The sequence below is a fragment of the Nipponia nippon genome, unplaced genomic scaffold, assembly GCF_047370975.1.
Source record: "Nipponia nippon isolate SJK-2023a ecotype South Korea unplaced genomic scaffold, ASM4737097v1 scaffold_4, whole genome shotgun sequence".
Lineage (NCBI taxonomy): Eukaryota > Metazoa > Chordata > Aves > Pelecaniformes > Threskiornithidae > Nipponia > Nipponia nippon.
In genome coordinates, this window is record NW_028262358.1 from 89,021,527 (window position 1) to 89,041,939 (window position 20,413).

At 40.7% G+C, this 20,413-nt stretch overlaps 1 long non-coding RNA gene across 1 annotated transcript; it reads left to right on the forward strand.

Annotated features, from left to right (window-relative positions):
* The first annotated feature begins 686 nt into the window (after window positions 1–686).
* On the forward strand, window positions 687–16,421 carry LOC148053426 (uncharacterized). The gene is made up of 2 exons (XR_015708819.1): window positions 687–900; window positions 15,824–16,421. It is a non-coding gene; the product is annotated as an uncharacterized LOC148053426 (long non-coding RNA).
* The last annotated feature ends 3,992 nt before the right edge of the window (window positions 16,422–20,413 follow it).

The following is a 20,413-nucleotide window of genomic DNA, read 5'->3' on the forward strand; positions in this document are numbered from 1 at the left end:
TCAGATGACATGTAATAGGTACCTAAATTAGACCCTCTGATACTTAAGTGAGACCCTGACATCTTTACGACTGCCGAGAAAGTCAAGTATTGGCATGCATTCAACAGGAGATCTGAGCTGCTCATTGCTGTCTTGAACTTTGATTCTATGGCAGGCAAGCTGAATGTGCTTTATGAACCCACAGTTGCATTCCTACAGGGATTGCTGGTTGTCATGCTTGGCTCTCATGCATTGACTGCCCAAAGGAAAGCTGATTTCTTTTTTTTCTGACACCTTCTGGGTTTTGGCCAACTAAAATTGTAAAGTTAGTTTCATGCTTATTCTTGGAAGCAATATAGCAAATGAAAAGTAGACAAGGTTTGGGGTCAGACTGATTTAGGGGTGGGATAAGGCTATACGTCCATATGGCTCCTAGTGCTGTGACGCTGTGGCCTGTTCAAGCACTGTCAGTGTGACTGCAGTGCTAATGTTCATATACAATGATAGGGGAGATGGCGATATCCCATTGATTTGATCTAGAGAAGGTTCTAGTAAAGGGTAGAAAGCTCCCAAAAATCTTTCCAGATCAATTACTTTCAGGATCAATTACAGGATTGATTACAGCTGAGGTGGCAGGAGGAGGAGAGAGAAGAATAAGAGAGCTGATGAGTCACATGTGTGTTTCTTTCAGATCAGCAGATGTAAAACATGTGCTGTTAAGCTGTGAAAGGTCTGGTGTTAATGCTGAGTCAGATACAGGAAGAGAGGGAGAGTGAAAAATTAATTACAGTTTGGAGAGAAACTGGGACCCTACCCAATTTGACTTGCCGTAGGCTGAGACCAGGAGTTCTCCTCTTCCGAGTCGCTTCCTTCCCAGCCTCCCCTGAAGTGTTATGCAAGAGCCAAACTATAGTAGCAGAGGTAAGAAATCTACCTCTGACAGTGTCGGGTGTGAGTAGATGTCTGTGTCTGCTGCTTGTGTGATCTGAGGCTGGAGCTTCCCATGGAAACGTTCACTCTGAAGCTTATAATGGTAAAAGGACAATGTTCAATTCAGACTATGCTGGGACTGCTGCTAAGAAGGAATTAAGCTTAGAAATCCCTGAAAGTACTCTGTACTCAAGTCATCTTTTTCTTTTTTTTAGTATTCCTGCCTAGAGTTTATTTTAGTCTCTTTGTGTTTCGCATACATGAATCTAAATAACATTTAGAGAGTGTTTTCTTATCAGATGTTTAGGCTAGTATCTTGAAATGCACTGTCAATCTGAGTTCTGCTTGCAGTTCTTGGTATAAAGAGGGTCTTTGAGTTGGGGCAGAGAGGTAATACATACCATTTCTTACACTCTTGTAACTGGCCTTTCATCAAAATGTAATTAAGCCCCTACTAATAATAAGACAGGAAAACTGTTTTTACTTTGAAAGAAGACACACAATGGGACAGTCAGCCTTTCCTATTACAGGACTTCAAACCGTATTAAAACCTTAGGCAAATTCTACTGAAGTTAGTTTGAAGTACTATGGGGTCTGATAGATGGGGATCTCTGTTACCAGTTTACTTATTATTACTGAAGTATATTTAAAAGTTTAAATATTATGTATAAAAGGTTGGTAATAAACAACAGAAACTTGTACAAAGACAATAGATTTTAGCTTAGGGTTACTCTTTCAATAGATATCTGAATCATGAATTACAGAGACAAAAAAATTAGAGCCATTTTTTTTAATTCTTAAAAAATAAATAAATATTCCTGATCATAGTGAACACATACTAAAAATGGATTCTGATATTGGATCTGAAGACTGGGTTATTTCATGACTTGGACTCATCTATTATTTCATTTTTATTACTAATCCTAATATTTTCTTAGAAGCAGGATATGCAGTTACTTGCTATTTCCTTGACTTACCCCATCAGACTTACCCCATTACTGACAGAGTAATTTCTTTTTTGTCAAGAAACCTGCTCTGAGATGACTTACATATGCAATTTAAATATCAATTTGATTAACATGCTAGAATTGTCATTGGTAATCCTAACCCCAAACAGATCTTTTTTACTTCTTTTTAATCTGTTTTTTTAGAGTTTCCAGTGTTATTCTGTCTGTTGTTTTGGCTCTTGGTGAGGAAAAATAAATGAATCTCTCTTTCTCAAGTAAGCCTTTAGGAAATCCCATAGCATATTTGGCAAGATTTTAGGGGATTTGTTTTTATCCATGGATTTCTTGATCTCTTCACTTATAAATTCACCAAATTTGAAGTTTTAAATCCTTGGAAAGGAGTTTTGCCAGAAAAAGTCAATATTAATAAAGAGTGAAACGGGCACGGGAGCAATATATGAATTCTGCCAGTACCAACAGCTATTATCTGTGCTGCCAGGAGTGAGGACATGAAGAACATATCAGTCCTAGAGAATTACTCTTGAAACGATGAGAAAAATATATACTTGCTCTCTGCCAGATTCCAGTGATGACAAATATCTGATCAGGTGAAACCAGTATTTTCAGATTTTGATATCTAGCTTTGGGCCTGATTTTTCAGAAGTTAAATGTCCTGTGGCTTTACACAGTAAACAAAAGTATTTTTATGTCTCTATAGGGTTATATATTGCCCAGTTAAGGATGGGATGTAATAGTAAATGCTACCATTTGATGATATTCTGAACTGTCATTCACGCTAGCTGCACATCTATAACCTCATTTTGGTAGATGCTAGCAGGGGCTGGAGTTCAGTGCATTTTCGCTAGTTAAAGCTTCCATCTAGGGTGACACCTGTTCTTTTTCAAACTGCACAACTTTCCTCCTTGTATCTAGTTTGATCTAGCAGTGGAGAAAGACATTTGTTTTCCGTGGTTGCAACATCTGTAACCTTAACAGTATAGGCTAAACAACAACAAAAAAACCTGATTAAAACCCACAGCGGCTGTGCTCAGCAGAGGTCTTTGGAGAAGGTTCAGGCCACCTGCTTGAGGTGCTGGAGGCAGATGGATGGGGAATGTAGCACTTGAATCTGGAGGACCACTCAGGACTGCTGCAATGCTGCTTGAACCTCACTAACTCTGGTGACTGTACTTCACAGCCCTGCATTCACAAAGGTATCTTGGGCATTTTGTTTCTCTAGAAGTCCCTAGAAATCTCTTGGTTAGCTGGCTCAGCCAGAAGGGACAGTGTTTGAAAGGTTTGATTTCCAGGATTACGCATGCATTTTCCATAAGAAAAGTTGCTAGGTTAAAAAAAAAAAGGCGAAAACAAACTCAAAAACCTTCAAAATTTAAGGAAGCAGAGTTCAGGTTTGTCCTTTTCCAGTAGGCGTCATAGCCTCTATGCAGCAGAGGCTACGGTTTGTATTGCGTTTTAGCCTTCTGGTGAAGTGAACCTCAGCTTCATGGCTAAGTTCTGTCTGATCATTTTAAAAAAGGGACAGAAAACACATCAACCCAGAATAACACAGTCACTAGGAAGGTCTGTTGGGAGATAGGTGATACGGGTTTGAACCTCCTCAGGCTAGCAGAATTTGAAGCCAGTGTTTCCATTTCGTGCGTGGACGAATGCTCTAACCACCATGATGCAAAAAAGGCAGTAGTTGCCTCCCCTGGTCATGGCTCTGTATCAGCTGTGATGTGTGGGATGACCCAAGTCCCAGGTGGATGAAAATTCTTATGGACCTGATTTGGGCTCCAAGCAGTTCAGGCGCTGTCAGAATATCTGCCATTTTCCTCCTGGATGCCCCTAGGTAGCGCTCTCCATGTCAAGGCATTTGGGAATATCCTTCAGACAGCACAGGGATCCTGTATGCTTTTGTACAGACTGGGACCCATGTTTTAAGTACTGCAATAAGCACTTGTTTTAGCGGGTCTGAATCTTGTCCCTTGGGATATGTTTAGCTTTCACAAAAGTGACCAGAGAAGACCCCTTCTGTATAAGATGACAACTTTGGCGTGATCCCTCTGGTAGTCATTGCTCCCAGTAAAATGCAGGTGCTGTCTAAGGCACATCTAATTCTGTCTGTATTTGTTAGTGGTGAAAGTTTGCCTTGCTAAGGTTTGAAAATATATATAAATATAATTTTTTTTTTTTTTTTTTTTTTTACACCAGGAGCTTTGGTGTTTGCTGGGGGGGTTGTGTCTTGTTTTGCTTCAAGAAAAAGTTGTTTTCCACTGAAAACTGGGGTAAACTTCCATGTTCTCTGAGGAAAATGTTTTGTTCAAGGAATTTACAGGCTGTTCTGGCTCTCTCTGAGCTGGAAGGTGCTGGTAGTGAAACTGTTGTTTATTCCTTAGGAAGTTCTGCAGTTTTCTCTTTGTTTGTTTTTGTTTGCCGAGACAATAAAAAGTCTGCATAAGAGCTCTAGGCCAGCAAATCTGTGCAGACAAAATCCATGAGCCAGGACATACAAGCTGACTTGCGTATTCCCTAGAATCTGCACCGGTTTGTCAGCAACGTGCACGGGTCACTTGGTTTCTGACTAAGCTGTAGCAGCATTTAGGTATGGAGTATGAAAGCAGAAGCCCAGGGATGTGATTCAAGCAGTGAATCTACGGGTAAGAAACATTAAATTAATTGCTGAGTGTACTGCATGCATGGTTCTGCAGTCCAGGATACAACATGCTTTTATGATATTTGTGCTACGTCCATAAACGCTAGCACAGTCATGGAAAACACACAGACAGGTTAAAAATAGCATCTGAGAATTTATGGTAAGAGCTTTTTTGTTATTTAAAAGGGTCTTGTTGTTGTGATTAAAAAAATACATGTTCTTAAAACCTCATGTTGATTCAGTTTCTCTGACTTGCTACTTTCTCCTTTCAATGTTACCAGAAGCTTCAGCCAACATGCATTTCATTTTTAGAAGTGAAATATAACATTGTCATGCCTATGTAGGTTTTATTAAAGAAAATGAATAGGTTTTTAGAAACAGTAATTGGAATAAGAAAGTGTAACTGAATAATACTCCTTTGCTATAAATAAGACACTTGACAAACGGAAAGAACTGTTGTTCTGGCAGGAACATAGCTCTGTAACCTATTGGAAATACAACAAAGCTGTGACATCTTTGTGAACTTCCTTGAGAAAAGCTTTCAAGCACAGGTTAATTCCGTGCCTTTTCCAATTCATGCCTGAATTACTTCATACTATGGAATTATTTTGTATGCAGCTTGACAAATATGACTAGTTTTTAGCCATTTCTATGAGAGCCTAACAACGTGACCTGACATCTGTCAATATCAGAATGATATGCCACTTCAGGAAACTTAAAAATTGCCTAAAAGTCATACATGTGTTAGCGAAGGATTAGCTTGCACAGAGAAGCAGAATGACCAAGCACAGAACTCTTTATGGTCCAGTTTTATTGTTGTTGGGTTTTTTTTTAATATGTATTTGAATCCCAGCTTTCTTATTTGGTGTTATTTTCCTCCCTCCTTTCTCTGTCTCTGACAATAAATGGAGTGGTCTTGCTCTTGAACAGTGGGTTCATCTGCTGAGATAATCAAATAATGGGGCGTCCACCTTTCAAGAGAAGAATTCTCGTGCATACAGACTGTCAGATTAGCCTGTCTGCCTTCATGTTGAGGGCATGCTCTCCTGGTAGTCTGTGCTACGGAAATATTAGTTTGCACTCAGACTCTGCTGGGGTGTGAACAGAGTGACTTCACTGATGGGAAGATGGCCTCAGTCAGTGGATAGGTTGTAACAGAGCTAGAACCTCCATATAGGATTACTAGCCCTAAGACAGCACAGTCATAAGCAGAAGGTGTTCCTCTGCTTATGACTTAAGGTGCTTTAACTGGGTCTAGAAGTCAAGTACAGCAGAAGAGGGCTCTGTCATTCACCATTAGTTTGACTGTCCCTTTACATCTTTGTTTTGTTTATTTTCTTAGTGTTGGATGATACAGATGCTTTTGCATTCTGCAAATGTGTTATAGGCTTCAGGAGTTCCATGCAGTGATTTATGAGGGTAATGGTGGCAGCAACATTTGTGAGACATATCCTTTTCTTTACATGACAGACTTCAGCACAGGCAACATGGAGCTCAGAGCAGCAGGGAGAACTCAGAAGGAAGAATTGTGAGCTATGGACCACAAAACTGTGGGCTGCAAGGACCTATGCAGCTGAACTCATGCTGTCAGTAGGGACACCTTCCACAGACTTTGGGGGGTGTTGTAGCTTACTGATGTGATTTCTTTTTGCCTCTTGAGAATTTAGCATCCACTTTCCTTAGCAACAGAGTTTATGCTGGACAAGCCTAGGCTGTTCTGTGGCCCCATATGTTTCTGAGGACATGCCATAAAGCAAGTGTGGGAAAAAAAAAAATTAAATTCAGGTAGTGCAGATAGAAAAATCAGGAGGTTGTTTTCCAGTAGCTCTTGAATGCTTAAGATGATCAAGAGAAAGCAGACGTGGAGAACTTCTCTGCAGCCTTCCCCCTTTCCACTGACATCAGGAAAGGTTTGCCCTTGAGACATTATCCTGTTGTGGAACAAATGTCACTACTTCAGGATCATGTTGGTGCCAACTTGTTGTTCAGCTTAGCTGAACAGTTGGGTTTTTTTTAATTTCCTTTTTTTTTTTTTTAAAGGTGTATGTAGAGTATTTATGATAAAGCATTTGTAGTTTCCTTCTTTGAAGCTTATTTTAGCCCATGACTCAGGTGCTATATACACTGGTACTTGTTGCAGAACTCCTGCATAGTCTGTCTGCTGCACCAACCTGTATTTAAATTGTCTTAATGAATAGCTTGCTGCTGTCATGGGAAGCTGATTGCCCCATCCAGTTCACAGTGCAGAAAGTAGGGAAAACAAGCAACAATGAGGCAAATTTTTGCTATGCTCCTCTGGCAGTAGACTGTGATTTGGGAATGATACTGCAATTTCTTTCCTTGAAAGAAGAACAGTGCTTGGTTGGCCTGAGACGTGCTGTGCTCCACCCCTATGGTAGGAAACAGGTGTCCTGAGGGAATTCTTGCCCATCAGCGGGTAAGGAAATATATGCAAATACAAAGATCTAGGAGACTTGGTGGTATGTGTTTCTTTCCATTTACTCCTCCTCTGTAGAGGATTTCTGCCTTCTGCAGAACAAACATCTCACAGACACAGGAAGAGGTGGTGTCTCTGAAGTGTTGCAGTGACAATATAGCTTTATCATAGACTGATGAAGAATTTGGCCTTTATAGTGCACTGCTGCTCTCTCTCCTCTAGCACTTTCTGAGACAGCGACTTGAAGGATAAGCTTCAGCTGGCTGATGAGAGAAGGGGTAATGCTTTGCTAGCTTAGGTCTCATGCTCATGAATGAGAAACCATCCGAGGTCGTCCACCACTCAGAGCCTTAAGTGCTGTCCCTGAGAGCTCACTCCAGTGCTAGCATCATAGAAGACGGTAATGTTTTTTCTCAGGTGAGATTAAGGTGTGAAGAAAGGAATCATGTTACTCCTGAAGAGTTAATGAAGTCTACCCTTATGTGCCAGGCTTTGTCCTCTAGGGACATGACAGGCGGCACCTTTTATTGTGGTTTGCCTTGTAGAGATAATCAAGGAACTGAGAGCTGACGGCAGCAGCAGGAGGAAGTGGGGACTGTGGTCATGTGTGACCTCTGAGTAAACTAGGTATAGTAGCCATAGGGCTGGTGTCCCAAACACAGTAGTCATGCTGTTTAATAAAGTTTAGAGATGTACTGAAGATGGCATTTTGCTCCTGAACATCTGACATAGTGACTTCATTAGTGTGACTTCTTGCTGCCAGCTGATGTACTGCTGCTATGATATTACCTAAGCATTTTATCTCACAGGGACTGTTGCTTGCTACAGGTGACTATTCTCCTTAATGCCTGGGCTTTTGAATTATTACTGTATTCTAAAGCTGGATGACAGCATGCGCAAGACTTCTTTCTGTACATGTGTTTCTTTGCCTTTTAGTTTGGTAGTCATCTTGTTGCCAAGGGGATGTCTTAACATTATGCTGCTTTGCTAGTGCATGATTCTCTGATTGATTCATTGGGAAACTGCAAGCTCAACTTGCCGTATCGTTTGCACAACTAACAATCACAGTCTAAAAATAAACGGGTTTCCTGATAGATTGAGGTCACTCTTTAGAGTGGTTGCCTCTTTCCACCTGGATTGAAAGTGCTTGGAGAGATGTTCCAAGTAAAAATTAACAGTAATTGAGCAACAGAGTTTCCATTTCAGCACAGCAGACAGAGTTACTAAAACAGACATATAGAGCTCATTAGCAAAATAAAAGGCCTTGACATACTCTGTCACAAGACGGTGAAATTGCTCTGCAGTGAGCTGTGCTAGCGTGGGTTGGGTTGCGAGGGAGTGCTGCCCATATATCTGAAGGAGTTTGATTCTTGCCAGATGTGCTTGAGGAAGGATTCTTGCTGGCAGATGCTCTTGCAGAGACGTGCTGAGTTTGTGTGCCCTGCAGTCCCTAGCTCTTTTACCTCTCAGACTGTTTAACCCCTTGTTTTTTTCTGGCTGTGCTAAGTCTGCAGGGCAAGCTATTGTCCGTCTGCAACTGTTCTCTAGCAGAGGCCCCGAAGATAGATCATATTGGCAAAATCTAGTGTAACAAGGAATGAGTTTAGTCCGGTTAATGAATTTAAACAAATAAGAGGTTTTCTTTTCCTCTTTTGTTTTGCTGCACAGTCCCCTGTTAACAGCTCAGTTAACTGACACAGGCTTAGGGGATATACAAAGAGTGATCTAACTTTTGGCTGCCACTAACAGATCATGAGATATGATATAAGCTTATCTGAACCATCAAGAGAAAGTGTTTCTCTCTTCACTATATGTTTTCCATTCACATGGACTCCATAGCAATAGCAACAGGCTCTTTTGCTACTCTCCCACTGTTTATTTTCTTTTGCTTGATAACAGCAATACTGTATTTCACACTATGAGCTCCTGATGAAAAGCTGAGGGGGGAAAATTGTCCTTTCTCTTTGAATAGTGCCTTCTGTTTCACATCTAACTATTAGAAGCTACAGAAATCAGGACTGTTAAATAGCCTGACAGTCAGCATGAAGGAATGAAGTGCAGAGGAGACTGAATGGAAATGAAGGCAAGGCAGGCAGCAATGCAACAGCAGCAACAGCAAGGAACCTTGTATTCTGCATTGCCTGATTCCAGATATGTCTTCTGTGCAAACATTCGTAATGTCTGAGGCCTGTGAGAGTTTGCCACCCATAGTCACATCTTTCCATGAATGAGATTTCCTATTTTGTTTTATCTAACTGTTTGGTAGTGGATAAAATTTGGTTTCCTGCCTTAAATAGCTTTTGTTGCTGAGACACTCCTTTGCTGTAAGTTAGGAAACCTAACTGGTTGAATGGGCTTTGGCCATGATTTCAAATATTCAAGTTCTGGTTTTATTAGTATTGAAAAATTTACTATCTATGTAGGACTATTTTATGTGTTTATGTACAAAAAAATTTTATGGTTTGGGAACATAAAACTCCAGGAACTCAATGAACAGTTAAATTGCAATAGACAATGTTTCCTAGCATATTTAAAGGATGAACTATATTTTGCTTTCATGAAATTCTAATAAGAAAGTGCTTTCTCTGAGGTGTGTAGGGCATCAATTATAAAAAAAAAAAATCTAGAAAATCTTCACTTTTGACAATAATCATGCAGTAATTGCTAGCACACCTGATTTAACTTTCATGTCCCAGCAGCATCAATTGGAAATTGAACATTACTACCCGTTGTGGCAACTTTTAAAATATATGCAAGACATATAATCTATAAGCAATTTCTAGAAAAGTATAAATTACCTTTTCCCAGAATTATTGTAGAATTTGTCTTGTATGCATTATAGAATTACCACACTGAGCAGAAACTGCTCATTTGACCTTGGTTAGCTTCTGCTACACTGAACCTGGGTACCAGATCAAGCGATCATGTATTCAAGGCCTGTTGTTGAAGCAGTTTGTTGCCATGTTATGTGTCTCCTCCTGCTTGCAGGTCACAGCCCCAAGTCTGGTTTGTTCTGTTTTGGGACCTTTTTTGATAGGGCCCTGGAATAATAATGTAAAGCAAGCTCTGCTTCCACTTACCTGAAATTATAAACTGGACAAGCCAGTTATTGCCAGTCGAAAGTTTTAGCATCAGTATTTAAAACTCGGCTCTTTGTGTAGGCAGAGAAGTCTTATAGGCTTCTGATTGCATTGGTAAGATTTTTGCTGTCTAGTTCTTTGCTGGGAAGTGGAGAAATGGCAGCATGTGATTGATACACCAGTTTTGACAAGCTTATCCCCTTCCTTTGACTACAGGGTGATACGGAGTGTAGGGGTAGTACTGAATGTGCTGGCATTAGTATGATGTTTCTTCAGTTCTTTGCTGATGTTGTAGCAGCCAAAGAAGTGGTCGTGCAACAAGCTTTAAATCTTTTCTAACATCATTTCATAAAGGCCATGTACTTTTTGATCTAGTTGTGTGCTGTGACAAAATTGCAATATTTGACAAAACTATGGTATGTTCATCCAGCAGCTTGGGATATGCTGTGCAAAGAGAAGTGACTGAATTAATATCAGATTTTTAAAATATGCACGGAACACTGCACAGCAGTGCTAGATAGATAACCTTGTCACTTGTGCGCTCTTTCAGCTGGACAGCTAATTCCTTGCCCTGAGATTGAATAATTTTAGAGTTCACATAAAAGCTAATAGCCTAAAGGTTTATGACATAGATATGGTAACTGTTCAAAAACCCAGATAGTATCTATGTGGAACTTTTTGCATTTCAATGTGTGGTACCTATGATGGTATTTTTGGTTGAGCAATGTTGATATGAGTCAATGCAGCAACTTTGCTCTACCTTTCCTTGGAGATCTACCAATTTCACTTTCCCTACCAAGCTCTAGCTTTCCACTGGATGTTAACTTCCGAGGCATGGTAATAAAGTACTATATTCCAATGGACATGAACACAATGTCTAGAGTATTATATGCTGCTGTTCTACCAGATCTCTTCTGATTTTGCTCTTAAAGTGTGATGCATCTGTTACATGGAAAATAAAACTACTCTTCTCCTCAGCACCCTCTTCCCTATAACATCTCTGTTCTTTTTCCATGTAACTAATTCAAAATTAAAAGACAATGTAATCCCTCTGAAACTTTATTTTGAAGAATCTCAGACTACATGTTTATCTGTTCTTAACCAGATGGTTTAAACTGCCTTAGAAAGTAACCAATGTATGCAAGTATTGCAATATGAACCGTGTGTGATACTCTGACTCTAGTGCAAGAAGGAATTAATATGAAATATAGCCAGCCATTTATAGTGGTTGCTTCAAAAGCTGCTGTTTTCCACTAGACATTATTTTTCGAATGCATGTTTTTGTAGTCATATACACTACAGATTAATGCAATGATGATATAATTTGTCCATAGTGAGATTCTCTAAATTCAGTTCCACATGACTAGGACACTATATTCTTCATATCCTGTTACTTTTTATGCAATCTGAACTATTTAATTTTGGTTCTGGCTAGGTTTTCATTAGTGTATCTAGAAATGGGAAATATGCATGCTTACCCACTGCAGATTAAACTCATCTATGAGTTCAAAGTGTTGGTACATGCTAAATTGTTTTGATGTTGCTTTTGCTAGTAATACATATTGAAACTCTTGATAAAATATACTCAAGGCTTGATGAGTTAAAGCTGTTAGAAAGGTGTTTACTGGAATTTGACAGACGCAAGAAAAATGAGAACAGAATGTGGATTTGAATAATTTGTTTGGTTTTGTTTTCCTTCCTTTAATTTCAAAGCAATTTCCTATCTATAATTGCTTTTCATTTGCATTGTTTTTCAATATAACAATGTCATGAATTGGGCTATTGATGGATATATGACATCTTTGGACTTTGGTGCCTTCAGGGTACAGTTTAAGATTTCTATATTCAATTTTTCTAAAACTTAACACTGCTAAAACAGAATTCTACACCAACTCTTGCAAGTATATTTCTTCATTTCCTTCATATCCATAGAAGACCACCATGCATGGTTGTTTCCAGTCTCTGAACACATGCTATAGAGCCTGACATTCCCCCTGTAACAGTAACATGTGGTTTGAAGTGGAACATATCTTTTCAGAAATCTATATAAACATCTGATAAATATGTGAACTTCTTGATAAATATATACTCCTTTGTCCTTTGAATTCAGTGGGCAGACTGATTATGTAGCATTTCTCAGTTTAAGACAGGGTTTAAAAATACTGTAGTAAATCTGCTGCCAGGTGTTTCATTTCTGCTTCATATAGCAAGCAGTTAATGTATAACTAATGATACCTAAGGTGGACTGAAAATAAAGGAAGAAGATAGAAAGAATGGAAAACCTATTACCACTCCTTTCAATGATATTATGTTGAGTTTTGACCTTATTAGAGCTCTCATAACCTATACAGGGCCTGCATGTGCAGGGAAGCAGAAATAAACAGGATGTGGATGAGGGTGGGGGCAACCTGTGGACACTTGAACTACCAACACCCAAACTCTGTAATTACAGAGTAAAGCCAGCTGAAAATGCTTTAGCAGGGCAAGTAAAAGTCAAAGGTCGCAGTGTGGAAGACAGGACCTGGGAAGCCATGAGGGGATGATGAATAGGGGCTAGAGAGTACAGCAACTGGAAGAAGGAAGAAACTTCAGAAAGGTGGGACTGTGGTGGGACAAAAGAGAATCCCCTTATTGACATCACACCCTCACCAGATCTAACAGCAGAGTGAGCAGTCAGACCTAATCTGGTCTCTGAGAGCCACCCTTCTCTTTAGCTGACAACAGTCTGCCTTGCTGTTCATTAACAACAAAAGTGCTGCAGTTAGAATAGATGACTTTGGGATTTAGTATGGCTGAGAGAACTGAATAACGTCCTTTCCCTTGGTGCTGTCATCTCGGAGAGCTGAGAATGTTCAGAGTCTAGCTCAACACTGGGGAGTATTTTCCATTTTGGGCAGAAGTTTTGGGTAGAAGTCAACTGCTGGAAATCATAAAGTATTTGAATTTTCAAATTTGAACTTTGAATCTTTGGATTTTCTTTTAAAAAAAAAAAAAAATGCTGAAGGGGAATTGAAGGAGCTGTTCCAGGAATCCTTTTAGGCTTTCTTCTCTCTGTGAGATACAACCAAAGAAGTAGGTTACAGTACTTGAAGACCTGAAGGAAATAGAAACAACTAGTGATTTGGGGTGAGGAAGATCAGCATCACAGAGAGGAATTGTGTGATAATGAGAGATGTGTCAAAGCAGAAAGGCTCCAGGCAGTACAGGTACAATTGCCACATTGGGTTGGTGGAAAACATAAACTTGGCAAGAGCGAAGAAGAGAGGTGATAACTAGTGCGAACTGAAAGTCACAGACTGCTTAGCTACAGACACATTAACGTAGCAGACCACAGCGGGTGATGCCTGATACCTCATCTGGGGCTCTGTGTTGTGTATTGAGGATAACCAAAGAGCTAGACTTTACGTTACCGAACTCAGAGGGGTCACAGTTTGTAATATTTTAGAGCACTTGCTCAAAATATGGGAAACTAGGAAGCCATGTAATCAATTTTATAAGGTAGATGCTAATTATTATAGACTGTACCTTGTTCATAGCATAATACTGCATACAGGGAAAGGGTTCCAGTATCTGTGGGGAAATGAAACAGCCTTCGTCTCTCAAAGACCATTATTCTGAACCAGCACCTTTGAGAGAAGGCAGCGTCACTTCTAGGATGCTCTCTGCACCTATGTCCAGTCCTTGGTGATGTCTCCCCATCTTCTTCTGGGATTCATTGAGCTTTCAGAGGCAGCACAGACAATGGCTCATTTGCAAACCTACTCAGAAATTTCTATGTTGGAGCTGAATTAACTCCTCCTTTTTAGTGCCACCTCTGAAAAGTCAGAAGAAGATCCAACCCAGTCCTTGCAATGCTAGAATAAAGTGGGAAACAACATAAAGACCAGAACAAGTAGCAGTCGATAACAAAATAAATGAAAAATAGTGTGTGCATTTTTCTGGGAAGAACAATATATCATGGCATTATGTTATTAAAATGTATTTTTTTTTTTTTTTTTTTTTTGTAAGTGGAGATGTTAATGCGATAGATTATTAATTTGGGGGCTGCTGCACAGACCAAGATGGCATATTTTAGTGCCCCACCTCTCCACTGCAGCATGCCGGGAGCAGAAGTCTGCTGAGGAAACAGAGACTAATTATCATGCCAGTGATTTCTATTTAATATATTTAACTGGGTTTTAGAAAAGAAAGCTACTAAGGAACACACCCCAGTATGAGTAACTTCTCAAAAGTAGGTCAGCCAAGTTTATATTTCATGCTCTGACTGGCGCAGAAAACAAGCATGATGCGCTCTTAGCAGAGATGCAAACACGTCATTCTGGGACCTAAAGACACTTCAGGCTTCTTTTTGGGGACTTACCTAGAACTGTGACTACTTTTTTGGAAGTGCATTCTTTTTATTTGTATGTAAATAATGTTTTCCTGACACTTTTTACAGAACAAATTCCAGTTCAGACCTTCTAAATAAAACAGAGCAACAAACTAATATGTATTGCATATGGGATGAATAACTTATTCAGGACTATTCAGGCTTTCAGTCACACAATGAGGGGGATTCCTGCATCTTGCATGAGGATTTTTCAGTCTCTGATTCCCACTTTGCTTGTATTCAGCTTTTATTTTGGTTGAGGCTTTTGCTTCCAAACTGTAATTTCATTAGCATCCCGATGACTGTATTTAAATGCCTTTGTCATCAAGGAATCCAAGTAAAACTAGTTTTCGTGTATTCGTCTTTCTTGAAAAATTCTGTCAGTGGTGCCTTGTCTTTTGTTTGTCACTGCATCAATCATGCCCTTATTTTACATTGTATTGAGCCTACTAGTTTACAATAACCCATCAGCAGCAATCAAGGCTGTGAATGAATTTTTGTATCTTTGTATTGATATGGGACTGGAAAGACAAAATGAAGACGACTGCAGCACAAGAGTTGCTCATTCAGTTAAAATAGCCTATGTGGACCAGCTGCCAACATCCTGTCATTTTGACTCAATTCATGCCAATGAAACTGCTGTTTTCTTATAACTCTGAGCAAAATGCTGAATTCAAAAACCATTGAATTTTGGGCAAATAAAGGTCTGGATTCAATTTGTGTGGCTGGAAGTCTTCTCTTTCTGTGAGCAGACTACTAGTAAAAGGCAAATGTGGTATCTGTACACAGAACATTTAAATGCTTGGATTCCTTTAAAAATTTATAGAAGAAGTTATGGACAAAGGAGACTTGGCTGATATATTATAGCTGGTTTTCCTAATGCAGTTGACAAGCTACATGTCTGAAAATCAAAGAATCTAAGTTTCTGCAATGTAAGAGATAATGCCCTTACAAGGATAAAAACTTGTTAAAAGCTAGGAAACTATGAAAAGTCAGAGCATTAGTTGGACCTTACAAAAATCTGTGCTGGGATCTGCACTGCTCAACATCTTAGTAACTGGTTTGAATAGTAGTGAAATGTCAAAATTTGATGGCTAATGATTTAGAATAGTAAAGGCTGAGTGAAGGGAGTCACAGAAGCACCTGCTGACACCAAAGAATAAAAGAACAGCTGAAGTTTGATCCAGTTAAATTTCAAACAAGGTGGAGGGAGAAACAATCTAAATCCTGAGTGCTCTGTGCTGGCCTCTAGGCCAATCTGTATTGGTCTCTGGGAACAGGATCTTGGGTCAGAAATAGTATACAAAAGCATTACTTCATTGCTTGTCAGGGAGAAAAGCAAACAATGCTAGAAGAATTAGGAATACAAAATGTTATATAAATCGGTGTTCCTTCTACTTATGAAATACTTTTTTTGCATTTCAGATTGCCTAGTTCAAAAAGATCTGTTATGGCTGGAAAAGAAAGAGGCAAACAAGGATGGCCCAGGACTAGAAGTCTTCAGCTTGGAGAGAGACAACAGAAGGCCATACAGGTGTAAGCACTACATGGAAGATGAACCGGGAACAACTGTTCAGAGGAGTTAGGAAGCATTGAGTGAACTTGACAGGCAAGGTAATACTTCACTGAGCGCGCAATAACTCTGCAGAACACCTTACCATGGGATGTTGTAGGTATCATTTTATGTCACAGATTTGATCAAGGAAATTCAAGGAAGAAAATCCATCTTGGCAGTTAAATTCAAGGACACCACTACTGTCTCAGGAAGCTTTTGTGCCAGAAAGCACTTGAGGCTGGAAGACAGTTCTGGTGGAGTGTGATGTCCTTTCTGCCCCCTCAGTGTCTTTCTCAGATACTTGCAGTTTGTCCTTGTTAATTATAGGGCCCTTGGGCCTGACCTGGTATGTTTGTAAGTAAAGATGTAGAACAGTTATTTCTTTGTTTAAAGATTTGCATTTTTGTAGCTTTCATTGTATTTTGTGATATAGCAGGACAAAAAAATCTTTGCCAATATGCCTTACATGCGCTTTTTGTTGTAAGAGTATTTCTTTCTTGTCTGTCAACCAGAATGTACTTCACCAGATCCAGATGTCTCAGAGAGGAAAAGTGAAGCAGCTGAGGGGGGGAAAAGAAAGCTTTTTTTTAATGGTCTTTTTATCTTTCAAATCTCTTTAAAAAAAAATAAAAAAATGGAGTAAGGCAATTGTTTTCCCATGTATTTTACAGATGTTTCCCAGAATACTTTTAAAAAATATTCTGATGATCTTTCATGCCTTTCAGGTCCAAGAAATTTAATTTTGTTTTGTTTTTAAGGATTTGGGGAAATGGGAAGAGAAGAGTGATAAGTTAATGTTATGAACCTGATGTCCTGGCTCCTAAATTTCTTTTCTGTTTCACAAGTCTGAAATGCTGTTGATAACAAAGGGAACTCAAGGAGATTATGAAACAGAAGGAAATGCTTTGTGAAGCGACATAAAACTTCTTCTTTGTAAAGAACCTCTTCATTCTTCCGGAGATAGCTCACATGAATAATCTGCATTAGAAATGTGACCTATTGACTGAAGCAATAGCTAGCTTGTTCAAAAGCGCAAATGTCCCACATAATGCTCATCAAAACAGTTGTGTTTAGGCTAATTTTACTTCTCCCCTCCCCATGCCCAGGCCTTGTGCACTGTCATATGGAAGGGGAATAACAGATGACTGTGAATGAAGTGGTAGCTTGGAACTCTCTGTGAACTGGAAAAACTGGGAATACATGTAATTTGGGTATATAACACTGATTATGTAAACACAAATGAGCAGTAAATGAGTAGCCTACCCTCATAATAACTCATAGGAATGAATAGCTCTTCAGATGGCATACATTTTTCCTTTTATTCAACTGAGAAAAACCAGGAGGCCTTTATGTCTTTTGCAAATATTTAAATAAAAAAAGGGGGGAAATGTCCTATTTTTTTTCTAGAATTTTTGGGCAATTTTTGCAGTCAGATATGTCTAAAAGTGAAATCTTTAGTGTTTTAATTAGTGCAAAATTAGTGGTTCTGTAGGAAATTAGTTTTATGGTTGCTCGTTGATACAGACTGCATAAAAATGTGTTATGGTTTAACCCCAGATGGAAACTAAGCACTGTCTGTACAGCTGCTCGCTCACTCCCTGCTGGTGGGAAGGGGGAGAGAATCAGAAGACTAAAAGTGAGAAAACTCATGGGTTGACATAAAGACAGTTTAATAGGTAAAGCAAAAACCATGCACACGAGCAAAGCAAAACAAGGAATTCATTCACTACTTCCCATCAGCAGGCAGGTGTTCAGCCACCTCCAGGAAAGCAGGGCTCCATCATGTGTAACAGTTAGTTGGAAAGACAAAACTCCACCACTCCAACTGTTCTTCCCCCAGCTTTATATGCTGAGCATGACATCATATGGTGTGGAATATCCCTTTGGTCAGTTGGGGTCAGCTGTCCCAGCTGTGTCCCCTCCAACTTCTTGTGCACCCCCAACCTACTTGCTGGTGGGGTGGGGTGAGAAGCAGAAAAGGCCTTGACTCTGTGTAAGCACTGTTCAGCAGTAACGAAAACATCCCTGTATTACCAACACTGTTTTCAGCAGAAATCCAAAACATATCCCCATACTAGCTACTACAAAGAAAATTAACTCTATCCCAGCCAAAACCAGCAGAAAAGAAAAGCTACTAAAAAGACGGCAAGAGCAGTTAATGTTCAAATCATGATCTGTCAAATTAGTGGCTCTGATTTAGTTTTCTGGAATGTCCTTACTATGAGAGAGAAGATAAAAGGCAGAGGGCCAGGATCTCTGGTCAACATCAGCAAGCAGTGAGGCCAGTGTAATAACTACTCTGCGTGATCCCACAGTAAATACAGAGAAAATCGAGTTCGGACTTGGAGTGAGTTGATGTTAACTCCTATAAAAGTGTAGCCCAGGCAATAAATCATGAAGGTGCTTCTCCGGGACCTGTGCAATCTTAGTGCAGCTTTTTGGTGGCAAGTTTTCACCCATGAAATTAATGTCCTATATTATAGAATCATATAATTGTTAAGGTTGGAAAAGACCCTTAAGATCATCGAGTCCAACCGTTAACCTAACACTGCCAAGTCCACCACTAAACCATGTCCTCAAGCACCACGTCTACCTGTCTTTTAAATGCCTCCAGGGATGGAGACTCAACCGCTTCCCTAGGCAGCCTCTTCCAATGCCTGACTACCCTTTCGGTGAAGAAGTTTTTCCTAATATCCAACCTAAACTTCCCCTGGCGCAGCTTGAGGCTGTTTCCTCTCATCCTATCGCTTGTTACTAGGGAGAAGAGACAGACGTCCACCTCGCTACAACCTCCTTTCAGGTAGTTGTAGAGAGCAATAAGGTCTTCCCTCAGCCTCCTTTTCTCCAGACTAAATAACTCCAGTTCCCTCAGCCGCTCCTCATTAGACTTGTTCTCTAGACCCTTCACCAGCTTCGTTGCCCTTCTTTGGACATGCTTCAGCACCTTGGTGTCCTTGTAGTGAGGGGCCCAAAACTGAACACAGTACTCGAGGTGTGGCCTCACCAGTGCCAAGTATAGGGGCACTATCACCTCCCTAATCCTGCTGGCCACACTATTCCTGATAAAAGGCAGTATGCAACTGGCCCTCTTGGCCACCTGAGCACACTGCTGGCTCATGTTCAGCCGGCTGTCAACTGGCACCCCCAGGTCATTTTCTGCCAGACAGCTCTCCAGCCACTCCTCCCCCAGCCTGTAGCATTGCATGGGGTTGTTGTGGCCTAAGTGCAGTACCCGGCACTGAGCCTTATTGAATCTCATACAGTTGGCCCTGGCCCAATGATCCAGCTTGTCCAGGTCCCTCTGTAGGGCCTTCTTACCCTCCAGCAGATCGACACTTCCACCCAACTTGGTGCAAACTTACTGAGGGTGCACTTGATCCCCTCATCCAGATCATCAATGAAGATGTTGAACAGGACTGGCCCCAGTACTGAGCCCTGGAGAACACCACTCGTGACCGGCCGCCAACTGGATTTGACTCCATTCACCATCACTCTCTGGGCTCAGCTGTCCAGCCAGTTTTTAACCCAGTGCAGAGTGCACCCATCCAAGCCGTGAGCAGCCAGCTTCTCCAGGAGAATGCTGTGGGAGACAGTGTCAAAGGCCTTACTAAAGTCCAAGTAGACAACATCCCCAGCCTTCCCCTCATCCACTAAGCAGGTCACCTTGTCATAGAAGGAGATCAGGTTAGTCAAGCAGGACCTCCCTTTCATAAACCCATGCTGGCTGGGCCCGATCCTCCGGTTGTCCCGCACTTGCTGCATAATGGCATTCAAGATGATCTGCTTCACGACCTTTCCCGGCATTGAGGTCAGGCTGACAGGCCTGTGGTTCCCTGGATCCTCCTTCTGACCCTTCTTGTAGAGGGGCATCGCATTTGCTAACTAAAGATACCTTTTGTCACTGGTATATTTGTAAAAACATTTTTTGTTATCTTTAACGGCAGTGGCCAGTTTAAGTTCTCGCTAGGCCTTCACCTTTCTAATCTTCTCCCTGCATAACCTCACAACATCCTTGTAGTCCCACTGAGTCGCCTGCCCCTTCTTCCAAAGGTGGTAGGCTCTCTTTTTTTTCCTGAGTTCCAGCCAAAGCTCCCTGTTCAGCCAGGCCGGTCTTCTCCCCTGCCTGCTCATTTTATGGCACATGGGGACGGCCCGCTCCTGCGCCTTTGAGACTTCCTTGTTGAGTAACATCCAGCCTTCCTGGACTCCTTTGCCCTTCAGGACTGCCTCCCAAGGGACTTTGTTCACCAGACTCCTAAACAATCCAAAGTCTGCCCTTCTGAAGTTCAGGGTAGCAGTTTTGCTGACCTTACTTCTCCAAGAATCAAAAACTCTATCATGTCATGGTCGCTGAGCCCAAGACAGCCTCCGACCACCACATCACCCGCCAGGCCTTCTCTGTTTGTAAACAGCAGGTCCAGTGGGGCACCTTCCCTGGTTGGCTTGTTTACCAGCTGCGT